The 23,232-nt window shown below is 34.6% G+C and overlaps 2 long non-coding RNA genes across 6 annotated transcripts; both read left to right on the plus strand.

Moving 5' to 3' along the window:
* Window positions 1-2,357: 2,357 nt before the first annotated feature.
* Window positions 2,358-7,086, plus strand: LOC147488695 (uncharacterized). 5 transcript variants are annotated; one of them, XR_015201594.1, is made up of 6 exons: window positions 2,358-2,627; window positions 2,764-3,962; window positions 4,059-4,156; window positions 4,713-5,432; window positions 5,633-5,766; window positions 6,989-7,086. It is a non-coding gene; the product is annotated as an uncharacterized LOC147488695 (long non-coding RNA). The 5 variants fall into 5 exon arrangements; XR_015201593.1 differs by having other exon boundaries at window positions 3,895-3,962; XR_015201595.1 differs by having other exon boundaries at window positions 3,895-3,962; window positions 5,387-5,432.
* A 28-nt stretch (window positions 7,087-7,114) lies between these two features.
* LOC147488696 (uncharacterized) lies at window positions 7,115-8,504 on the plus strand. Its single transcript, XR_015202485.1, has 3 exons — window positions 7,115-7,268; window positions 7,371-8,227; window positions 8,356-8,504. It is a non-coding gene; the product is annotated as an uncharacterized LOC147488696 (long non-coding RNA).
* The last annotated feature ends 14,728 nt before the right edge of the window (window positions 8,505-23,232 follow it).

The following is a 23,232-nucleotide window of genomic DNA, read 5'->3' on the forward strand; positions in this document are numbered from 1 at the left end:
ATATATATATATATATATATATATATATATATATATATATATATATATATATATAAAACTATGAGTATTTGCATGAGACCTATGGGGCGGGGATTTTTCGTATAGAGGACCAAGGGCAATATAACGTAGCCCTTGGTACCTTGTCCCTTAACATGGGCACTATTATGCTCTTTATCATGCTAAATATCTTAGGGGAATGACATTTTTCTTCTGTGAATAACACCACTTGTGATGTCTTCTCCTTGCTTTAGCTGAGGGACGTATGCTCTATGACCTTCCCCAGACCTTAGTGCCTAGTTTAGCACGAGCCCATAGTATGAAACATAAATACCTTCTTATGTCTGTCTTAGTTTGCCGCATAATGCTATTTTTCTTTCCTAAGTTCCGCACTCGTTTCACGGATTGGGTTGGGGTTGACATTGTGAGACCAACCAATTGCATTATATGCTCTTTCCATGCGATGATTTAGCCGGGGTGGAGGCTACAACCTAATTGGGTTGCCCCTTACACCCCATCCGACCAAGTGGCGGTTCACAAGTGAGCAAAGGTAGATGATAAATGGCGTGAGGCCTGGCAGGATGCAAAGGAACCTCATTTCTTTATAGAAGAAGAGGACAACGCTTAAATGATGGATATGAGGTAAGTTTTACTTTTTGTTAGTTTCTGCTTATGTCCCAAGCAATTTAATTTTTGTTATTTCCATAACGGATGAAACTCATACAGAGTTGCATCTGTTTTTATTTATCTATATTAGTATGTTATAAATTTGTTTTGCAGGTGTTCTTAAATTTTCACGCGTTTCTATGGTATTTTCTATCCTTCTTATTTCTATACTTTGAGAACAAAACATGTTTTTGTTTGGGGGTGGCATAGAAACAAGCGTAATTTAATACACATATTAAGATATATATATATATATATATATATATATATATATATATATATATATATATATATATATATATATATATATATATATATATATATATATATAATATGCAATTGCTTTCTAGTAAAAAACATAAAAATATATCTTATATATAATGGGAAAACTTGTCGCCGTTTATTAGTCTCCGTATTTTCGGTTTTAACCCAATCTTTTGGTCCAAAAGGGTATCCAAAAGTTTCACCCACGAAATTTTCTACACTTCACGTTCGAAGGGTAAATCGGTAATTTAAAGTATCTCCTGAACTATAAAACTCAATGGGTCTTAACAAAATAGAGACACCGTTTCGGTTTCCCAAATAAAAAAAAAAAAAGTAAATTGTTCGTTCGCATTCTCCGTTCCTGATATCCTATCTTTTATATCTTATATATAATGGGAAAATTTGTCGCCGTTTATTAGTCTCCATATTTTCGGTTTTAACCCAATCTTTTGGTCAAAAGAATACCCAAAAATTTCACCCACGAAATCTTCTACACTTCAATCGGTAATTTTAAGTATCCGCTTAACTATAAAACTCGACGGGTCTTCACAAAAAAAAAAAAAAAAAAAAGAGACACCGTTTCGCGATTTCCCAAATAAAAAAAAAAATGTAAACCGTTCGTTAGTCTTCTCCGTTCCTAATATCAATATACAGAAAATTGGGTATAGGTACACAGACGCAAATTTTTTATGTTCACAGGAAATAGCAAACTTTTTTTTTGTTTTTCCTCCATAAAAACTGAAATTTGACATCTGTCTCAAATTTGAGGCTGACTTTTACAATTTTGACCTCTTTTATTAGTCCCAACTAAAGAAGCCAACTACCAACAAAAAAAACTACGAACTAAATCAGTTACCAAAAGAGTAGTGGGTTAATCAAAATAACTAAAATTCATCCAAAATCTACAAATTTCCAATTAAAAGTGAGATTAATTTCTAGAGAGACCAAAACAATGTGGAAAACATCAACTTAAAAAACGGAAAAAATGTATGTTGATTACAACTAATTTCAATACAGCTTTAACAATTTAAAATGCATCTCTGATAATTTTGAATATCATGTTTAAGCTTTGTTTGATGTAATTCAAATTGTGAAATTGTGAAAGGACAAATGGGTTTTTTTTATAAGACAATTGTATTATTTGATTGCAGTACATCTTGGAGCAATACACACGCACCCTTGCCTGATGAGTGGCCTCGATTGACACACACACCTACAGCTTGCACACATTAGATTTTCGTATTATTTATTTGTGGAAGAAATTGGCAGTTACAAATGAAAGGGTAAAAAGGAAAAATAAGAAGTTTTAAAAACAGTTAATATACCCAAAAAGTGACATGTTGTTAAAATTGGAGTAGAATCAAAAGATAATATTGGTCTTTCTCTAGACAAAAAAGACACTAAAGAAAGTGTCTAGAGCCCAATTTCTAGTATCAATATAACAAGAACAAAAAGAGGGAAGTTTTATGACCAACGACTGGAATTCCATCCTGGGGTGGGCTGAGTAGTGGCTAGGATTGCCTCGAATGCGGTGTTCGCAAGATTGGCATTAAAACCCAGTGAAACCCAAATGTTTTAAATCCTTACGAAAAACCCAACAAAAAATTAAGCTCCTCGATTTTGATCTCTCTTTTCAGCACCAACAACAATCTTTTTCTTCATATTCTCAATCAACTATTGATTTCTCCCTTCGAAATCAGGTAAATTTTCCAATTATTTCTTTATGATTAAAGAATTAATCATTGTTTTCTCCATTTTCCTCCGCTGACAAGAGGTGACTACTCCGTTATCTCTGCGTATTCTCTCTTTTCTCATTTATTATATTGTTTGTGTTAGGACTTGGGAAGAAAAATCTATCACCAGCGACACAAGTTTTATTGAATATTTCATTTTTTGAAAAAGGTTTAGCTTTTCAATTTCTATTGATTGATTTTACTGGATTTTAGATATATTCTATTTCTCCTTTCCACATTCTATTGTTTGAATTGGTTTCATTTGGAAATTAGATTTTCCTTTGTGTTTTTTCCGACTGTCTTTCCTTTATTGCATTTATAGTTCGACTTCTTGCATTGGCTTCACATATCATATGTTCTCGACGATCTTTGTAGTATATATGGATAAATACGCCCAATACTTGGTATGCAGATTCTTTTATCTTTCATGGCTAAATATGTTCTTTAATCTGATTAGAATCATTTTTATTGTTCAAGACATCCAATAGTCGTGATTAAACTTTCAGGATTTTTGTGGGCATGAATGATTATTAAACAGTATGGCTCAATGGCATATGCTATTTCTGTTTAGTGTTTCTGTTGCTTCTTTTATTATTGTTATATCATTGGGTAGGTTTCAAAGTTAAGCCACGGTTTCAATTTTGTTCGAGTTTCCATTGAACCTTATTTCAAAAGGGTTCGTAAAAGGGTGCAGTGATTAGGTCTTTGGTTTCTCCTCTACCTTTTTAAAATGTTATTTGCGTCTCATGAATGGTTGTAAATACACTGCAAGTACCAATGAAACAGAGTGTAGTTTTATTGACGGGATTCAACATTTCTAATATGAATTCTTTCGTGGTTCCGCTTTCTAAAAAATCTCTATAGAAGAATCTTCTTGGAAATGCTGTGACCATAGCATCCCAAGTAGGAATGGTTTTATGGTGTAAGCCATTCATGTAAGAGTAGCACCTGTCAATGATAATGGAAATTGACGAAGGCAAAAAGCCTCACTTCTGGCTCTATCCCCACATCGATGAAGGAAGAGTACCCAATGTTTCTCTTGCTCCACTCCACTTGACTGTGAGCGGCGTTGGTAGAAGTTGTAATTTGTTATTTACGTGGGCGTGAAAGACATTGTAGGAGAGCTTAGTTGGAGTTCTATCATTCTGTTCAAGTTGCTTTGTTACACCATCTATTGATTTTCATTTTATATATACTTTTTACTGTTTTGACACTAATAACTATCGTTGATTAGATTTCGTTGTTTTTCTATGAACGAAATTATGGAAGAGCAAAAGTATGTAGTAAATCATTACAAAACAGGTCCGCCATTTATTTCAAATTTTAATTACACTATTTATAATTGATTTTCATTCACTCGGTTTCTTGATCTTGATTCATTGGATAATTTTCGTGTAGCATTCATGGTCAGTCGAAGCTGTTGAAGTTGAAGAAGAATGAATAGTCATAATTGCAGAATCAACTGGGACCGGCAGTGGTTTCTCCGACTGTGTGAGGTTAGTTACACCAATTATTTTTCTATAGCAGTATGCCATGAAGCGTTATGCAACTTTACTAACTTCATACTAAGGTTAGTTAATTGTTCTGTTCCCTCTTTCCAAACATCATTTCTTTTGTTCCTAGGTCTCAGAATTTTTTTTATCTTATATATAATGCGGATACTGGCTTTTCCAATTAGTTCCGTATTCCCGGTTTTAGGCCAAAGTTTTTAATCAAAAGGGTACCCGAAAGTATTTTTTCTCTTCACTGAAAGGGTAAATCGGTAATTTAAAGTATTCCCAAGGATTATAAAACTCAACGTCTTCACAAAATAGGGACACCGTTTTGCGGTTTCCTAATTAAAAAAAAAGTAAACCATTCGTTCGTCTTCTCCGTTCCTACTTCCTAATATTCCCAATTAAAACTTTGAAAGTTCAAATCAAACACTTGGCAACCAACGAACATAAATTTAAACCCTATTTTCGATTTTCAGAATCAAAGGTAATACTCTATTTCATTTTCGTTTTCTAATATTCTTTAATCCTGTGATATAAGTTTGCAATTTTCCAACAGTTATGTCTTCTTGCCTTTGATATGGTTGGAACAATTGCTCCGGTGATTGTTTTCATTCTTTTTGTTTAAAATTCAAAGGTACGTTCTTCTATCCCCTTTTGATTTTTTGGTGATCTCAAGTTTTAGTCCCATGATATAATTGCGTCCAATTGGTTGACTTAGAGGAGATGTTCGATAGTGAGATGCTTATTAGAATAAGCACTTTTTGCCGTCACAACTTTACTGTCAAACTTGACCCAAGTTATTCTCTTCAATTCATTTCCTATTGTTTTTTTTGGTTCTATGTGTTCTTCTTCACCCATTTTTTTTGTTTTAAGTACTCATACCTTTTTGCTTTCTAATCAAAGTTCCCCTGTAATTGAGGGAGTCATACAAAGCCATGATTTGAAGGAACAAAGTATAATGAACATTCTAACACTTTTGGGTTATTATGTTAATCTGCTTCAAACAAAGACAAAAGGCTTCTCTGTAGGGTCTGATTGTCTTTTAATGTGCTATAAAGGATTCTATGTGTTTGGCAGGGGTTTCCTTAAGGGTAACTCGAATCAGATCGATCAATGCATTATATTTTAGCCTTCTTCGAATGTGTTGGTTGTTTTAGTCAATATTATTTTTATGGAAATAATTGTTGGCTTACTGTAACTTTACCTGATTCCAATGTCCGTTTCTTGCAGGTAGCCTCACATTTCGAGACAACAAACTTTCAACTGCCACTTTTGGGTACATATCTTTCTCTTTCTCTTATATATTTATCGACTAATATCTTGGGCTCATCTATATGTTACCTGAAACTATAAAAAAAAAAAATTAAATCATTCATATACCCGGTGTTAATCTATCAACTTTCATCTTCATTGATCAGTTTCTTCGTCTTTGGTTTGGTGCTTGATTTAATGTATCTACTACTCCCTATTCCACAGGATCCCGTTAGTGATGACAAACAAAGTTCAGGATATCACAAAAAAGGAATACGAGATTAGCTTTGTCACTTTCAGAATTGCTATCTAAGGCTAGGGCTGCAACTTCTGCATGTAGGACTTGTGCAAAGTTCAAGGTACTTATCTTGGATTCTTGGCAATTTTATCGTATTTTATTTTGTACAGCTTAGATACTCATGGTTGAAAGTTTCGTGCAAGATGACCTAGAATGCATACTCTGTTGTAGGCATTCACAATTCTATTTATTGACTACATTTGCAATGTTTGCAAAGCCAAAAAGGTACAAAATTCTGGATTAGAACTTCTGTTCGGAGGACTGTCTCATTGTTTTAGATTAGAAGGTCCCTCAACCAAATACAGCCATCTTAGTGAAAATATTAATTAAAACTTTGTATCCATTGCCATAGATTTGAACTACCATCATGATCTAAATTTATACTAAGCCGCTATCTGGATGTTTAAATGAGAAATCCCATTTATACTTGGTGGGCTGGTTACTTGATGTTACTTATGTCCTCTGTCCAGGGTTTATAGACTAGGTAAGAGAATGCATGCATATTTTTAGCCACATTCATTATCACATTTCAGTGTTGAGTGTTTGTGCCCATGAGTCTACAGCCACGCACACATTTTCTTTTACCAGTACTTAATTGGTAGGAGATATGCATTAGATTCTGATAAGTTTTTTAGCAGCGTGAAGTGTTTCCTTATCAAGATTCTACAACAAGTCACATGCTCTTTGCCCCTGCACTGCTTTAGTGCATTAGAGTGCATTAGACTACCAGTGACAAGCCTACACGGTTCAAGCCCTCAATCATGCATATTGTTTTTCGTTGCATACATAATACAATGCTGTTCAAGCCCTCAATCAGGCATAACTGTTTTTCTTTAGAGCATATGTATGACTGGAATGTGGACTTTAATTATATGGTGCAAGTTGAGATTAATTAGGCTATACCAAAGTCCTCGGAACGCTTAGGCCATGTTTGATTAGTTGCTGCACATTTTATGTATCAAGTAGTTATACTTGAAACTCTGTAGGCATTTTGTTGATTGTTGAATTTGCCGAGATCTCCCATGTACCATGAGATTTATTAAGTCTCCTCCCTGAATATGGATCATTTTGTATATCCTTTTATGTCAATCACTATATCTATGAGTTAATATTTTTCCTTGAATTGTAGACATTAAATTTATATCTTAAATAGTATACTGATATGTTATTTGTTTATCGGCCTATTAAAGTGTTAATTAATCAAGTTCAACTCCATTTTCTATACCACATTATAAAAAACCACCCTCCTTTTTATTATTCACTTTCTGTGGTGGTCATTGCAGTAGTTGAGGTATTATATCATACTCAGAGTCACAATCAGACCATGGTATGTGCGCTCTTGAACCATCTTTACAAGATGTAAAAAAGAAGAAGAAGGTTCCGTGCTCGGTGATGGATGGGCAGGGCATTACTCTCCTGAAAGATCTGGATATTTCCTCCTATGATGTTCAGGTGGTGTCACCCCGTAATTATTTTGCATTTACCCCATTGTTGCCAAGTGTAACATGTGGTACAGTCGAAGCTCGCAACATTGTGGAGCCAGTACGGAAAATTATAAAGAAGGTATTGCAAGACTCATGGGTGGTTTCATTGTTATGGCTAGCTGTGGTTTTGTAAGAAGGGTGCCTGGTATATGAATTTGTTTTCTTTTTTTTGATTCTGTAGAAACATCTGCTGCTCTGAAAAATGTGGAATTCAATGGATATGTTGAGAAGTCTGCAAAGAGAAAAAGGACGTATCAGTACAGACTATAGAGGTATCATACAGCGTCCATGGGGGAAATGGGCAATAGAGATCAGGGACCAGGAAGGGTGCAGTGTCAGGGTGTGCCTTGGAACCTTCAACACTGCTGAAGAAGCTGCAAGAGCTTATGATGCTGAGGCACACAGGATCCGTGGAAACAAAGCTAAGGTTAATTTCCCTCAAGAGAATTCCCCCACTGCTCAAACTCGCGCTGTGAAAGCAAATCACCAGAAAACCTACTGGCAGCCACACCTTGCAGAGGCCAATGTTTAATTAGGATTTTATTTTAATGAACTACACGAGTGATGACCTCTTGGGTTTGTGCATTTTGCACTTTCAAAATAATGCTCTAAAGCTGTTCTGATGGTTTTTACCACAAACTTTTCCATTAAGCAGTCCTGAATCCTGATTGATGAAGGTTTTTCTCCTTTTCATTTTTTTTTGGACTGCCTTCAGTGTAAATCGTCTCCTCATTTCTCCCATACTGAACATATTCTAAATCTTGCAAGTAATATCATTGGGCTTCAGCATGCCTTCTTTACAAAGTTGGATTTGAGCAGTGGACTCAGCTCTTTATTCCTCTCTAGATAAGAATATAAGCCGGACATAAAGCCATTCAGTATTTTACATCTCGGACAAACGAGGAACAAAAAGTCACCGATAATATCGGAACCCAACAATTTTCAACCCCTACGTACCATCTTCAATACTGAAAAAATTCAAAAGAACACGGAAAGATGCTGCTAAATTGGTTGTTCAAACCAAAGATATGCCGAAAGGTGAGTGAACAAGATTTGGAGGTCGTTTAGGATTTCAAATGTTTGCAAAAATGGCAATTGGACTTTACCTCCACTTATATGTTTTGTTAAACATTATTTCAATCAACTCGTTTCATTTATACATGCAGTAGAAGTGAAGAATTTAGAAGATGAAGTTTAATTGGTGGTGAGCAATCGTGATGTTGCAGCGTTGCTGGAGCAGGAATAACAAAACGGGGAAGAAAGGGATGATCCCGTTTTAGATGGTGTCTTTGATTCTGTCTTTATTTACTTTCGGACGCGTGTAGCCTTTTTTAGTTGCGGGTGAAATCCTCTAATATTCTGATATATCGAGATATTTGGGGATATTTATCCAGATTTCAGATAAAGATATATAAATATCACAATATGTTCAGAGCTATATACGACTGCAAATATCGGTGATATTTTGATGATATTTGTGATATTTTGAGATATTTTGTGATATTTGGTGATATTTTGTGTATATAACAATTTCATTTAATATTTATCATTATATTTCAAATAAATATAAATAATGTATCATGATATATCAAGAAATATCCACAATATCCACAATATTTGTCGATATTTTGGATATATCTACGATATTTATATGTGAAACAATGTCAAATATCTCCAAAGAAGAAAATATATCCACGATACATATCCAGAAATTGAATATCGATAAATACCCATATCCTGATATTTTGTACTATGCTGTGAAGTGGGTAAGCAACTAAGCAAGTCTGCAAGTGATATGTTTTAGCGTTTTGCTACTCATTCTATATTTCGAAGTATAAGTAATTAAATATGTATATAATATTATTAAACCGATTAAATTCCCGATTAATCGCATATCGTTCCTATACCAATTACTTCCAAAAACCGATTTTAACTGCTTAGATCTCAAGACACTAAAATAAATGATGAGTCTATTATCACAGGCGTGCAAACGGTAAACTGATTACTAACTAATGCTAGATTGTTCTTAACTTATCAGAGAGTTATGCTCAGTCACATATACTTGGCCTTGCTATTAAAGGTGCCTTAAACCTCCTTAATGCTTGCTCAAGAGCAAAGTCCGTGAAACAGATTGTTTTTACCTCATCCATTAGTACAATGACATCTCAAGATATCGCTGAGAATATCATATCCGTAGTAGATGAATCATGCGAAACTCCGATCGAATGTGTCTGTAACAGGAAGGTCAGCGGTTGGGTAATGTGCTACTGCCTTTGCTGGTCCAAATCATTAACACTAAAAAAATTGATCCGATAAATTATGCCCACTTTTATAGCTCCACAAAACAAAACATCAAAAACTCTATATACCACAAGGAACAAACTATTAATAATTTGTCCAAGCAAATTAAATGTATTTTTTTTTTCATCTTCACCATCTCTAATCACAATTTTTTTTCTCCCAAACTCTCTCTAACATCTTGCAGAGTTTCTGCTAGTTAAGTAAGATTCGTTTGGCATTCTTAATCATAAAACCAATGGGCTCGATTGATCATTTCAAATACCATAAGGTAAAAGTGGTGCTTATGATTCATCATATACATCTTTTATAATGTACATCGAAAAAAAAGGAGTTTATTACAAACAAACAACTATTAACGTTTTTTCAGGGCATTAATTCACTAAAATCTAATGAATTTGTTCAGTTCAATGCGCAACTTCAAAAACCAAGTTATAACAGCCATTGTCACCAAGTACGGTACGGGTTTAAAACGGTGTACTTGAAAAAAACTTAGTTTGTGTTTTAAATGGATTGTCTCTGGAAAAAAAACGTTAAAAAACGTGGGGCATAAAAAATGGGTTTAAAATAGTAAAACGGGTTTAAAACGTATAATATGTAAAAGAAACGGTAAAAACCGATGATAAAGAATATAATAGATAAGGAGTTTGATTTTTTATAAGAGTAAACATAATAGACACATCAAATAAAAATAATAATAATACAAATGAAAAAAAATTCAAATACATGAAAGTATCAAATTATCATTACTCATCCAAATACTAAAAGTTTTAGATTCAATACCAAAACACGACTCTAAATAAGATAATATTAATTACCAACCATAATGGCATAATCAAGTACTACAAATAAATTAATAACTTTAAAATTTCTAATTATTAATAGTTCAAAGCAAAATAGAACTGTCTCAATAAGTCAATCTAACGCCCACTCTTCAAAAAGATAAACTCCAAAACCCCTTTTTCTCCTCGCGTTTTTTTTTAGATTAAAAAAATAAAATAAAAAAGTTTTAATAAAATTTTATATGGGAGATTTTCAAAATCTCGGGGTTTTAAACGTTTTTTAAGTTTAAAACATGTTTTTTTTAAAACCCGGGTTTTAAACTGGAACAAGACGCCTTACCAATATCTCAGGTTTTAAATGCATTTTTTTTCAAAAAAACGCCGAATTTGGTGACAATTATAACAGCAGCAACATCAAGGTTAATTTGAGTAATTTATTCTCATTTTTTTCCTTTTTTTTATATATTAATTTTTTTTAATTAAATAGTTCCTTGCACAATTACTAAAAACTTGCTAATTGAAAACAGGCAGCTAGATATCTTTTCAAATATTTTTGTTCAGCACGTGAAAAGGCAAACATGCGGATGACTAAAGATGAAGCTGCTGCTGTTGAGAAAAACAATTAGCGTCTCCAAATTCAAATCCAAAACAATAATGCTGCCGAATTATTGTACTTACAACTATCTTATTATTTTGTCATATTAAATTCTATATAAATAAATCAACTATATGACTTAAACGGTGCAACGCACGTGCCAATTTACTAGTATATATAATAAGTATTTATACTATGCACTTAGAAATATTGGTATTGTTTCTTTCTCCATGATAATATTAGTCTAGAAGTTTCACGTTAGCTCTTAAATTATAATTGTTTTTAGAAATTTAGGTTAATATGTAGGTAATAGTCATTGCATCTTTCCATAAATATATTGCATGAGCATCTATGTTTGTATTGGCAGTAAGTTTTTGAAATCTAGGCTAGAATACTTATTCTACAAATCTTGTCAGAATATAGCCTTAAAGCTTTATATGAGTGAAATATTTGAGTAATGACACAAGGGAGAAGTAAATTCAGAATAGAGAAATCACACGTCCACTTGCTTGATCACTATACCATATCATAAGCGAGAATTTAGGCCCCTTTTGGATCGATATAGCCAGAAATTCAAACCTATGTGAAATTATTTTCCGCTAGTCGCCCCTCTGAGCTTTTCTTTAGCCTTTTCAAAAACCACAAATCCTTTACCCTTTTTTACGAAACAAAACAAAAATAAAAATCAGCCTACCCATTTTTGAATGAGTTTGAGAATAGAGATTAAATGAAGAAAAGAGAAAGAGAAAGATCTGTGAAAAACCAAGAATTTGTTAGTTGCTTCAAATAAGAAAAGAAAAGAAAGTTTCAATCCAAAGAAAAGAAAAAAAAAAAAAAGTTAGAACTTCAAAAACATAATCAAAGGAGTCAAAAGCCAAAAGAAAAAGAAAGAAAATGGCTAAGGATGGAAACAAAGTGTAGAAGCAAAGTAAGAACAATGTTTTCTCTAGTTACATATTTTGAAGACTCTATTATCTCAGACTTTTCCTTTTGAATATACATTTCCTTCCTTATTAAACCATCACCTAATCCCCGCAACACCTAATAAAGACCTCTAACTCAATTGGGAATAGGTTAGTGTGATAGTAATTGGCAGATGTGTTTGATCGACTTTGGCTTCCTTGTACGTCATTGAGTTTGTAAGGTAAAGTGTGCCCACTGTGCACTGGAGTGAGTGAAACTTGAGTGGAAAAATCGGAGTATTTTTGTCTTTACATATTTGTGAGGACCTACTTAAGGACGCTATTCCAAAGTTTTAGAAACATACCTGTTATTGCATTTCATAGCATAGTTCATAATATATATATATTTATACGTAGATAATTGATTATTATGCACGTATTAGCTTAGATTTCGAATTGATTATTCTGTATTCATTGTTATTGAGATATATAGATATCTGAGAATAAATAAGGAAACAGTAATTTTATTTCTTAGTCGTTGTAGTATAGATGAAGTTTATGAGTACCTTCTCTGGAAAACTCTCATGAGGCTATAACTCGTCCACTAGGGAATTCCTAGTGGTTTAAGGCCTTATTGCATATGGTAAATGCAGTCACACTCGGCAAAACGAGATTAGTTAGAACTCCATTTTTGGTAACTTATTTTAATTTCTCATATTTGCTTAAGGACAAGCAAAATGCTGTTCAGGGGTGGTTTGATAAGAGCCCAAAATTGTAGTTTTAACCCCTTAATAATATTACATTTAGACCAATTATGTGTATAATAAATAAGAATTAGTACTATTTACGTGCTTTTATGTATTTCAAGTATTGGAGTTAAATATGTGAAAAAATATGTCACTTTTGCAAGAGAAAGGAGCAAAAGTTGGTTGCTAAGAAGTTCTATGATTAAAGCCCAAGTTTCAAGGAGGAAAAACCTTTTTAAAGCCCGGTCAAAGTTGAAAAGTCAAAGTCAACGCGGGTAGAAATAGAGCATAAAAGTCAACAAAACTTTTGCAGGCCATATCTTTGGACTCAGACCTCGGAATTGGGCTTATTATATGTCAAAACGACCGGCTCGGAAAGAGATTTCTAATAATCTAGTCCTTGATCCAATAAGAGGAATAGAAGTGGACGAAAAGGCTGTTGCAGTAATTTCCAACAGAGAAACCCTTTTTAGACTTAAGTAATTAGGTTTTGGGCTTGATTTAATTGCCCAAAACATGGCTCCAAAGCCCATGCATGAAATTTTAAACCTAACACTCTCCTATATAAAGAGGACTAAGGCAAAATTGTAACTCTCTCTCTCTCTCTTGTTACTTAGAATAAGAACCCCTTAGTTAATTAAGCTTTCTATCATTAGTTTTCTTTAGTTTTAAAACACTAATTATTGTTTTTCTAGCCTAGACACCATTAATAAAGCCAAGTTATTTATATTGTTTCAATTATGTCTTATTCTTATTATTTTAATTATGATAGTCTCGTGATTCATAGCTAAACCTCCATTAGAGGGGTTTGATTGAAGCTTTGATGAAGACTTGATGTGTTAGTATAGAATAGTTGTAGTAATTTATTCCACTCTAGAAAGTAGTTAAATCACTATGAGAATGAGTTTACATTGCCTCACATGTTAATTATTAGTTGGTAGAGATTGCTATAAATAATTAGGGATTAAAAAGACATAACCTTTATGTGAAAACATAAAGATTAGGATTACAACAAATTTATACTCGCATATTAAGAATTAATCAAGGTGGAATAAAATCCCCCTAATCTCTTCTTCTCATTCACATCTCAGTATTAAATTTCCATAGTATAAGTTAGAATATCTAATTTAGTTAATTTCACCATATTAGTATAATTAAATTATTGCTCTCATTGATATTGTAGGATTGTTTAATTTAGAGAAATTATTACGTCTAAGAAACTAGGAGTGGAACGAATTTTGACTCCATGTTATTATAAGATAATCGAGAGTAGAACTTTGATAATCAAATAGAGTAAATCCAATAGCTTTCTTATTCTTAGCATAAATCATTATTCATCAGGATAGAAACCTTGTATTTTACATGTTATCAGGAGGCGGCTGTGGTATGCCCACAATGACACATGTGAGTTCTCCACTCTCCATCATAGTAGGTGGTTCTATGGTATCATCTAGATGACGACACAGTATACCAAGAGCGTGGATGCAAAGACAAATACCACATATCCATTTGTCTAATGACTTTAAGGAGTTCTCTAGTGACAAATACAGTACGCGATCACCCTTAATTTCATCTCGTACCCTTTCAATACTCAACTGGCAATCCAAGTGTTGTTTATCGAAATGTGTGAAAATGTAGGGAACAGTAAACCCATTACCATTCACCCTATTGGTGCATTTATCCATGATGATCCCGGAAAGGACAATGAACATGTTTCTTAGGGGGTGGGGCAAGAAACCCCGAAGAAGTAAGTGAGAGTGCGAAACTTTTCTTCCCTCTCATAGCTAATTCTCGACGACACTCAACAAATTCCAAAACAAACAAATCCCTAAACATACAAATATCAAACTCCACAACAAACAAATACCAAACCCCCACCAAAACTCATCGAACAAAACACAAAACCCAATACAAACAAATCTCAAAACCCGTCAAACAAATCCAAAATCATCCAAAACCAAATCTCATCGATTGTTTAGCAAATTCATTTTTTTCTAGTTGATTTTCTCAAGCAAAAGATATCTCTAACCGTATATAGATTTTAATAAGAAGATAAAATTATACGTGAATCCGGTATCATTTTGGTTACTCCGTGGCGTATAACTTTCATTTTTATATCCTCTAGTTTTGAAAATTATGAAGAGATATTTGAAGAAGCTCATACTCAAAAAGCTGTGATAAAAAAACAAACCATAATTGGAAATCTCAGGCAACTTTTGTGTCGGCTCTGTGGCGAACCCAATCTAGACAGACAGATCTTCAGCTACGTGAGTTAGGGGATTTACTGCGCAATACATGGAATGTCCTGACCAAGGCGAATAGTTTAGTGATATAAGCGACCTTTAGTAAGCAAAACTTATCTCAAACCGCCTCTAGATTGCGTTGTTATAGGGGTTGGTCTGTATAAAATCCATTGCCCATTTTGTTTTTGGAAAATACATAACTATTGATGTATCGAGAATCTAGCATTAACAGAACAGAGAAAATAACTGTTTTGAAAAAGAAATGTAAAATAAGGAAAAGAAAAATTGTATACTCGCTCCATAGGTTCGCACTTACTCAAACGACGTGTAAAAACTATTTTACAAAGAATATGCGAGATATACGTAGACTAAGGCTCCAACACTTACAACCACACACTCCAAATGGAGGGTCCGGTTACCTTATTGATGTATTCCCTTAAAGCAAAAGGTGGAATGGAATGGAGAAGGAATACATCACAAAAAAGATGATTTAATCCTTATAGATAAGATCTTGGAGAAGAGTTTCTTCGACATCCATAGATCGTAACTCATGAAAATGCTTGAGGCGCTGACTATTTACTTGGAATGTACTATTGTCCTTATGGTTCTTTAAAGTAATAGGCCCATAAGGGGTGACTTCAGTTATTTTAAAAGGACCAGTCCATCGAGTATTCAGTTTTCTTGGGAAAATATGCAATCTTGAGTTATAAAGCAAATTTTTTTGACCAACTTCAAAATGTTTTCATAAAATATGCTTGTCATGAATCCATTTCATGTTGGTTTTGTACTCTTTTGAAAGGTCATAAGCATCATTTCGAATCTCTTCAAACTCGTTTATTTGTAGTTTACACTTTTCACCTGCCGCATCGAGATTATAATTAAGGGTTTTTATTGTCCATAGGGCACAATGCTCTAGTTCAACTGGCAGATGATAATGTTTTCCAAAAACAAGCCTGTAGGGTTACATCCCTATAGGTATTTTAAAAGCGGTTCTATATGCCCATAACACATCGATTAGATGGAGTGACCAGTCTTTCCTATTTGGATTAACTGTTTGCTCCAAGATATGCTTAATCTCTCGATTGGAAACTTCTACTTGGCCACTTGTTTGAGGATGATATAGAGTTGCAACCTTGTGGGTTACTCCATATTTTTTCATGATATGTTCAGAAACTTGATTGCAAAAATGTGATCTGCCATCACTGATGATGGCTTTTGGAACACCGAATCTTGAAAAAATGTTTTCTTAAAAGAAACCAACAACCGTTTTATTATCATTATTACGACATGGTATGGCCTCAATCTATTTGAATACATAGTTTACGGCTACTAGGATGTAAATGAAACCATTAGAAGTTGGTAAAGGTCCCATGAAATCGATGCCCCAGACGTCGAAAATCTCCACTATGAGAATGGGATTTAAGGGCATCATGTTACAGGCAGAAATATGACCAAGATGTTGGCAACGAAGGCATGCCTTGCAATGGAGAAATGCATCGCGAAAGAGTGTTGACCAATAGAATCCACATTGTAAGACTTTGGTAGCGGTTTTATTTGCACTAAATTGTCCTCGACAAAACTGCTCATGACAGAAGGAAAGGACTACAGACTGTTTCCATTCTGGAATGCAACATCGGATGATCTGATCTGGGCAGTATTTGAAAAGATATGGGTCATCCCAATGATAATACTTTACTTAATTGAGCCAGGAACTTCTTCCTTTGATTTCTATTCCATAATGGTGGAGTCTCTTCAGTCACCAGATAGTTCACAATATCAGCATACCAAGGTGCAGAAAAGATCGCGTAAAGGTGTTCGTCAGGAAAATAATATAAAATGGGCTCGGAATCACTGTCACTATCATTAGTTAACCTAGACAGGTGGTCAACCACTATGTTTTCAACTCAATTTTTATCTTTTATCTCTTAGGTGAATTCTAGCAGGAGGAGAATCCATTGGATCAACCTTTACTTAGCATCCTTCTTCGCAAGAAGGTACCTAAGTGCTGCATGATCGGTGTAGATTAAGGTTTTTGAACCTATCAAATAAGGACGAAATTTGTCTAAAGCATAGACAATAGCTAAGAATTCCTTTGCAGTGGTTGTGTAATTCTGTTGAGGTTCATTTAGTGCTTTACTTGCATAGTAAATAACTGTAGGTCCCTTATCATGTTTTTTACCTAGAATGACGCCAACAGCGTAGTCGTTGGCATCACACATGAGCTCAAACGGTTTTGACTAATCAGGAGGTTGAATTATAGGTGCAATTAAGGCGACTTTCAACTTTTCAAAAGCCTGCATGCAGTCCGAGTTAAACTCAAAGGGTGCATCTTTTATAAGAAGATTATTTAAAGGCTTAACATTTTTTGAGAAATCTTGGATAAATCTTCGATAAAATCCAGCATGGCCTAGAAAGGCTCGTATGTCATAGATGTTCTGAGGAATAGGTAGAGTAGAAATTTTGTCTGTTTTAGCTTTATCTACTTATATACCATTTTTAGACACAATGTGGCCTAACACTATTCCCTTTTTACCATGAAGTGACACTTTTCCCAATTAAGGACTAGATTCTTTTCCTGACAATGCGCCAATACTTTGGAAAGGTTAGACAAGCAATCATCGAAAGAATCTCCATAGAGAGAAAAATTATCCATAAAAACTTCCATGAATATCTCTACCATATCACTGAAAATGTGTAACAAGCAGCGTTGACATGTGGCAGGTGCATTGCAGAGACCGAAGGGCATAGGTGCATAAGCATATGTTCCAAAAAGGCATGTGAAGGTAGTCTTTTCCTGATCTGCTCCATCAATTAAGATCTGAAAGTAGCCTGAATACCCATCCAAGAAACAGTAATAAACATGTCCTGCTAAACGTTCCAGCATCTGATCTACAAACGGTAGGGGAAAATGATCTTTTCTTATGAGACATTCAACTTCCGATAATCAATACAAATCCTCCATATGATGGGAACTCATGCTATAATTAACTCTCCTTCCTCATTGCGGACCATTGTAATCCCAGACTTCTTTGGCACCACATGAATAGGACTAACCCATTCGCTGTCAGATATGGCGTAAATGATTTCATCATCTAGTAATCTTAATATTTCCTCCCTTACTACCTCTTTTATGGCAGGGTTGAACCAACGTTGCGACTCTCTAGAGGTCTTGGCATTCTCTTCCAAGTGAATCCGGTGGTTGCAAATCTTTCGATCAATTCTTTTTATATCATAAAGAGACCAACTAATGGCAGAACGATATTCTTGAATCACTCTAACTAAGCGCTGTTCTTCCTCTTTTGACAACTGGGATGGAATGATGATGGGATGAGTACCATCAGTATCAAGATATATGTATTTTAGGTAAGGAGGGAGATGCTTAAGGGCAGGAGTAGGTGATATGGATAACAAGGTCTCTATAGGATTCTGTTCTTCCACAGTAAATACTTGGGCTAGTAACGTCTCTTTATGTTTAGGTAATTCATCATCTGAAGTGTATAAAGGAATTGATTCTAAAGTGGCAGTGGTATTGTCTTTATAATGATCCATATCGAATTCTGAAGGATAAGAACTGATGCACCTCATTTTCTGAGAAAGTCCTGTCATATTACTCTTGTACTATACTGTCTATCATACTAACCTCTTCATCCAACTCTTCTTCCATCTGCTGTTGCATCATCTTGAAAACATTGACTTCTACTGAGAGATTTCTGAAAGACATGGTCATAGATTCGTTATGGCAATTTATGAGGACGTTGGTAGTTGCCATGAATGGGCGCCCTAGAATGATGGGTATGGAATCATGAGCTATTTCGGTGTCAATGATGACGAAATCAACAGGGTAGTAAAAATTCTTAACCATGACAAGCACATTTTCGACTACTCCTTTTGGGTATTTGATGGAGCGGTCGGCTAATTGTAATGTCATGGTGGCAGGTGTAAGCTCGTGGAAACCGAGTTGTTTAAATAGGTAGTATGGAAGGAGGTTAACACTAGCTCCAAAATCAAGCAAGGCAGTGGCTGTGTACTTGTCTCTTATAGTGCAAGGGATGGTAGGATGACCAGGATCTTTGTATTTGACTATTCCGTTAGTTTCTGTGAGGGATGTAAATTGTTCTATAAGGAAGACATCTTTTAGAATGTTAGTTTTTCTTTTGTTGGCGCATATATCCTTAAGAAACTTAGCATGTTTGGGTAAATGCTTGATGACATCGAGAAATGGCAGATTTATGGTAAGACTCTTGAATGTTTCTTTAATTTTATCAAAATTTTCATCCTCCTTGGGTGTCATTAAGCGAGGTGGAAAAGGTGCTTTTGGTTTGAATTGTCTAACTGGGTTAAGTGGATGCGTCGATGTCTTAGGGACTGAAACATTGATAGGGATATGTGGATGTATCTTGCTTATAATTTCTGGTTTTGGTATTGGAACTGGTACTTCTATTGGTGTGGGGTTTTCTGGTAAGACTACTTTGTTGTCAACTATTTTGCCAGATCGCAAAGTTGTGACTGCTTTAATCTCTTGAGTTTTAAAGTTTTGAACCTTGTGTCCTGGTAACACATTTTTGTGAGTTTTCTCTTGAACTAACAAGTTCAGAGATTGTTGCATGGATGCTAAGATTTGGTTTGTTGTTGCATGACAGATACCATTATTTCGGTAGGCTTGTCTGTTTAGACGCTAGTTGATGGTGTAACTGGAACTAGGTCTCTTTGGTTGTTGATAGGTGGGTTTTGGTAGTTCTAGTTAAACTGGGATGAAACAAATGCTTTGTTTTGATTGCTATGGGTACCTTGTCCTTGTCTGAATGTATTTGGTAGTTTGTTAAAACCTGGAGGTGGTTGGTTTTGTGGAATGTTAGTCCATGCGAAGTTTGGATACGATGTTGTCTCCATGGTGCATTTGGTACATTGAAAGCACACACTTCTTCTAGCTGAAGTGATGAAAGGTTTGTGATGAAGGGACATGTGACATCTATATGATTTAAACTTAGACAGAAATTGCATGGTGAGGTATTTATGTTCATGACAGGATGAGGGGTTGGTCTTTTTGTTTGGTTGTGAGGGCATCTACCATTTTTGTGAGGGCTTCGATTAAAGTTTTGATTTCTGGATCGGATTTCACCTCAAAAATACCACTAGCCTTAGATGTACTAGGTTGGGCTATTCTAGAATTGTTTATATTGCCCCAATGGGTACTCTTTTCAGTTTGGTTTTCAAGAAAGGTTAAGGCTTCGGTTGCACCTCTATCCAAAAAATTACCATTACTCATGATGTCGAGGGTTACTTTGTGTTCTTGGAGAAAACCTTTGAAGAAACATTGGACAAGAGTGGATTTTTCTAGTTTATGGTGAGGACATCAATTGAGTAAGTCAGAGAATCTATCCCATGCTTCGGAAAATGTCTCACTTGGACTCTGTCTAAAGAACTGTATCTTACTTTGGGTTAATATGAAAGTTTGAAAATTGAGGCTCATAATTATAATTATATCCTATAATAGGCCCAAACTCTTGGTCTAATGGGCACTGAGAAGGCCAATGGTAAGGACTACCACAACATGAACAATGGGAAGGGTTTGCATAATACCCACATGATTGTTGGTCTACATATTGATAGACCATATTGATTTTAAAGATATATTCTATGTTAATTAATATACAAAAATTCTAACTATAAAATTATGAGAAAAACAATGCCTAAATACTCCTCTAGCTGGGGATTCGAGGATGTATAGAAGTGTTACCTAGAGCGTCCTTGCTATGCGTATAAATAGCGCCTTCAACAGCCTTGAAGCTCATCTATGTTACTTGAACAATTATACGAGTACTGGTCTAGTTACACGAGGTGGATTGTGAAGTCTTGTACAAAGTTTAACCTGATTAGTGCTAAAGTTTTAAGTATAATGTTCAGGCTTTTTACTATGGGCTTCATGTTGGGCTTGGATGTCAGGCCTGTGAAAACGGACTTTGGTAGTGGGTGGGTTTACTAATTTAACTAATATTAATTAATTTTTTAGTATTTATGTATCAAACTAACGGCCAGGCTACTTAAGAATTGAGGGAGGTTGTCCGTGCATGCATGTTCCTTAATTAGAGAACCCTAATTCTTTGAGTTTTCTAGACATCGTATAATTTGAAAAATTAATTTTAATTACTAATTTTTTTGGGCATACGAGTACTATACTGTACTCGTAAGATAATATTGCAGTTAATATAAAAAAAATTAATTTAATTTAATTAAGCTAGGGCACGCACGCATCAGAATATGGTAAATTGGGAGCGGGTCACGCCTATGGTGTTGAATGCGGGGCGCGCTGTGTAGATGCAAATCTAGGGCGTGTGCACTCTTAAGTGAAAACTAAGGTTTGATTTATTTAGGGTCAGGTCATGGGAGTGCAAGGAGTTGGAATTTAGAGAAATTACGAATAGTAAAAATAGTAGAGAATTATGAAAACAGTGAACAATTTTTGTATTCTAAACACGCAATACGTAACAAAGCAAGATGGCAAGCGACGCCATTTGATAAATGTGTTTTAATAGTGTGAAAACAGTGTTTCTACAGTACTAAAACATGCTAATCAATATATAATAATACGCTCTAAAATAGTTGTTATATGGGAGTAATCGTTTTCGATCAACTATTTCTTTCACGTACTTGAATGCTTATTTAGATTAAACAAACGATTCACTAATGAGAGAGTAATATGAGATGGTAAACAGTAAACTAAGGTATGAAATCAGTGAATTAACTATGAGAGAAAGATATTGAGAGAGTAATAAATCCACCTAATTAATGATTAGTTTCATGCAAGAATCGAATTATTCGTTGAAAAAGAATCTTATTTAGGTTTTCCCGCAATAATCCAATCTAAAGCCTCAAATTTTATCATCCCAAGTAATAACCTATATCTATATAGTCATTATTACTAGCATGTAGGATTATTACAACCAAATCTCTTGACTTAATCATAACAATCCCTAGTTTAATTTACTATATACTTATTTTGTAAGTCATATAATAAACTAAACTCATTGAAATATATACACAATTAAATAATTATACTAAGTAATCTATTCTTCATTAGGCTTCATAATCACTCCCTAAATGGGGATTAGCCTAATATCATTAGATTGAAGTTAACTAAACAATAAAATAAAGACATAATGTAAATAAGAATTGAATAAATACTAAATCTTTTATTGATAGGGAATTAATAGAGGCTACATTACAAAATTTAACCCTAAACTACACTAACCTACTCTACACTAAAGAAAGGGGGGGATAGAAGAGACCTAATTATCACTAAACTAATTAGGGAGTAGCCAAGTTAGGTTTAGCTTTAATTCTCTTTATATAGAAGATGATTAGGGTTACATTTTCGAGCATAGGCCTAGAGGCTAGACTTTGGGCCTCTAATGTGAGCTTAAAGTCCATTAGGTTAAGTTTAAAGAGGCCACAACTGTTGGAAATTAATTCATTAATTTTTTCGTCCATTTTTAGAGCTCTGATTGGGGCAAGGCTGGGTCCATTGGAAATCTGGTTCCGATCCGGTTAGTTTGACATAAAGTAAGCCCAATTCTGAGGCCCAAGTCCAAAGATACACCCCTTTTGAAGTTCTGATGGTTTTTTGTCCTTTTTCTACCCTAATTGACTTTGACTTCTGAGCTTTGATTGGGCTTGAAAAGGCTTTTTCTTTTTGATTCTTGGGCTTTAAACATAGAACTCTTCTAGTAATCATCTTGACTCGTTTTTCATGTAAAATGACATATTTAAACGCATAATCAGCTTCAAGACCTGAAATACACAAAAATACGTAAACAATACTAACTCTTATTTATTATAAACATAATTGGCCTAAATATAAAACTATTTAGGGTTCAAAACTACACTTTTGGGTGCTTATCAAATGACATTTTTCTTCTGTGAATAACGCCACTTGTGATGTCTTCCTTGCTCTAGCTGAGGGATGTATGCTTTATGACCTTCCCCATACCATAGTGTCTAGTTTAGCACGAGCTCATAGCTTGAAGCATAAGTACCTTCTTATGCTTGTCATGGTTTGCCGCATAATGCTATGCTTCTATCCTGAGTTCTCTAACCGGTTCACGGATTAGGTTGGGGTTAGCATTATGCGACCCACCAATTGCATTGTACGCTCTTTACGTGCTATATATGATTTGGTCAGGGCACCATCTACAACCTCATTGGGTTACCCCTTACACCCCATAAGACCAAGTAACGCTTGATATGTTAGCAAAGGTAGATGATAAATGGCATGAGGCCTGACAGATTATCATGACTTGGCAGGATGCAAAAGAACCTCACTTCTCACAAGATGAGATACAAGAGGAGGCAAATGCCTAACTATTGGGATATAAGGTAAGTTTTACTTTCTATTAGTGTCCGCTTATGTCCTAAGCGATTTAATTTCTTGTTATTCCCCTAACGGGTGAAACTCATATAGGAGTTGCATGCATTTATTT

Source organism: Coptis chinensis, chromosome 7, assembly GCF_015680905.1.
Source record: "Coptis chinensis isolate HL-2020 chromosome 7, ASM1568090v1, whole genome shotgun sequence".
Taxonomy (NCBI): Eukaryota; Viridiplantae; Streptophyta; class Magnoliopsida; order Ranunculales; family Ranunculaceae; genus Coptis; species Coptis chinensis.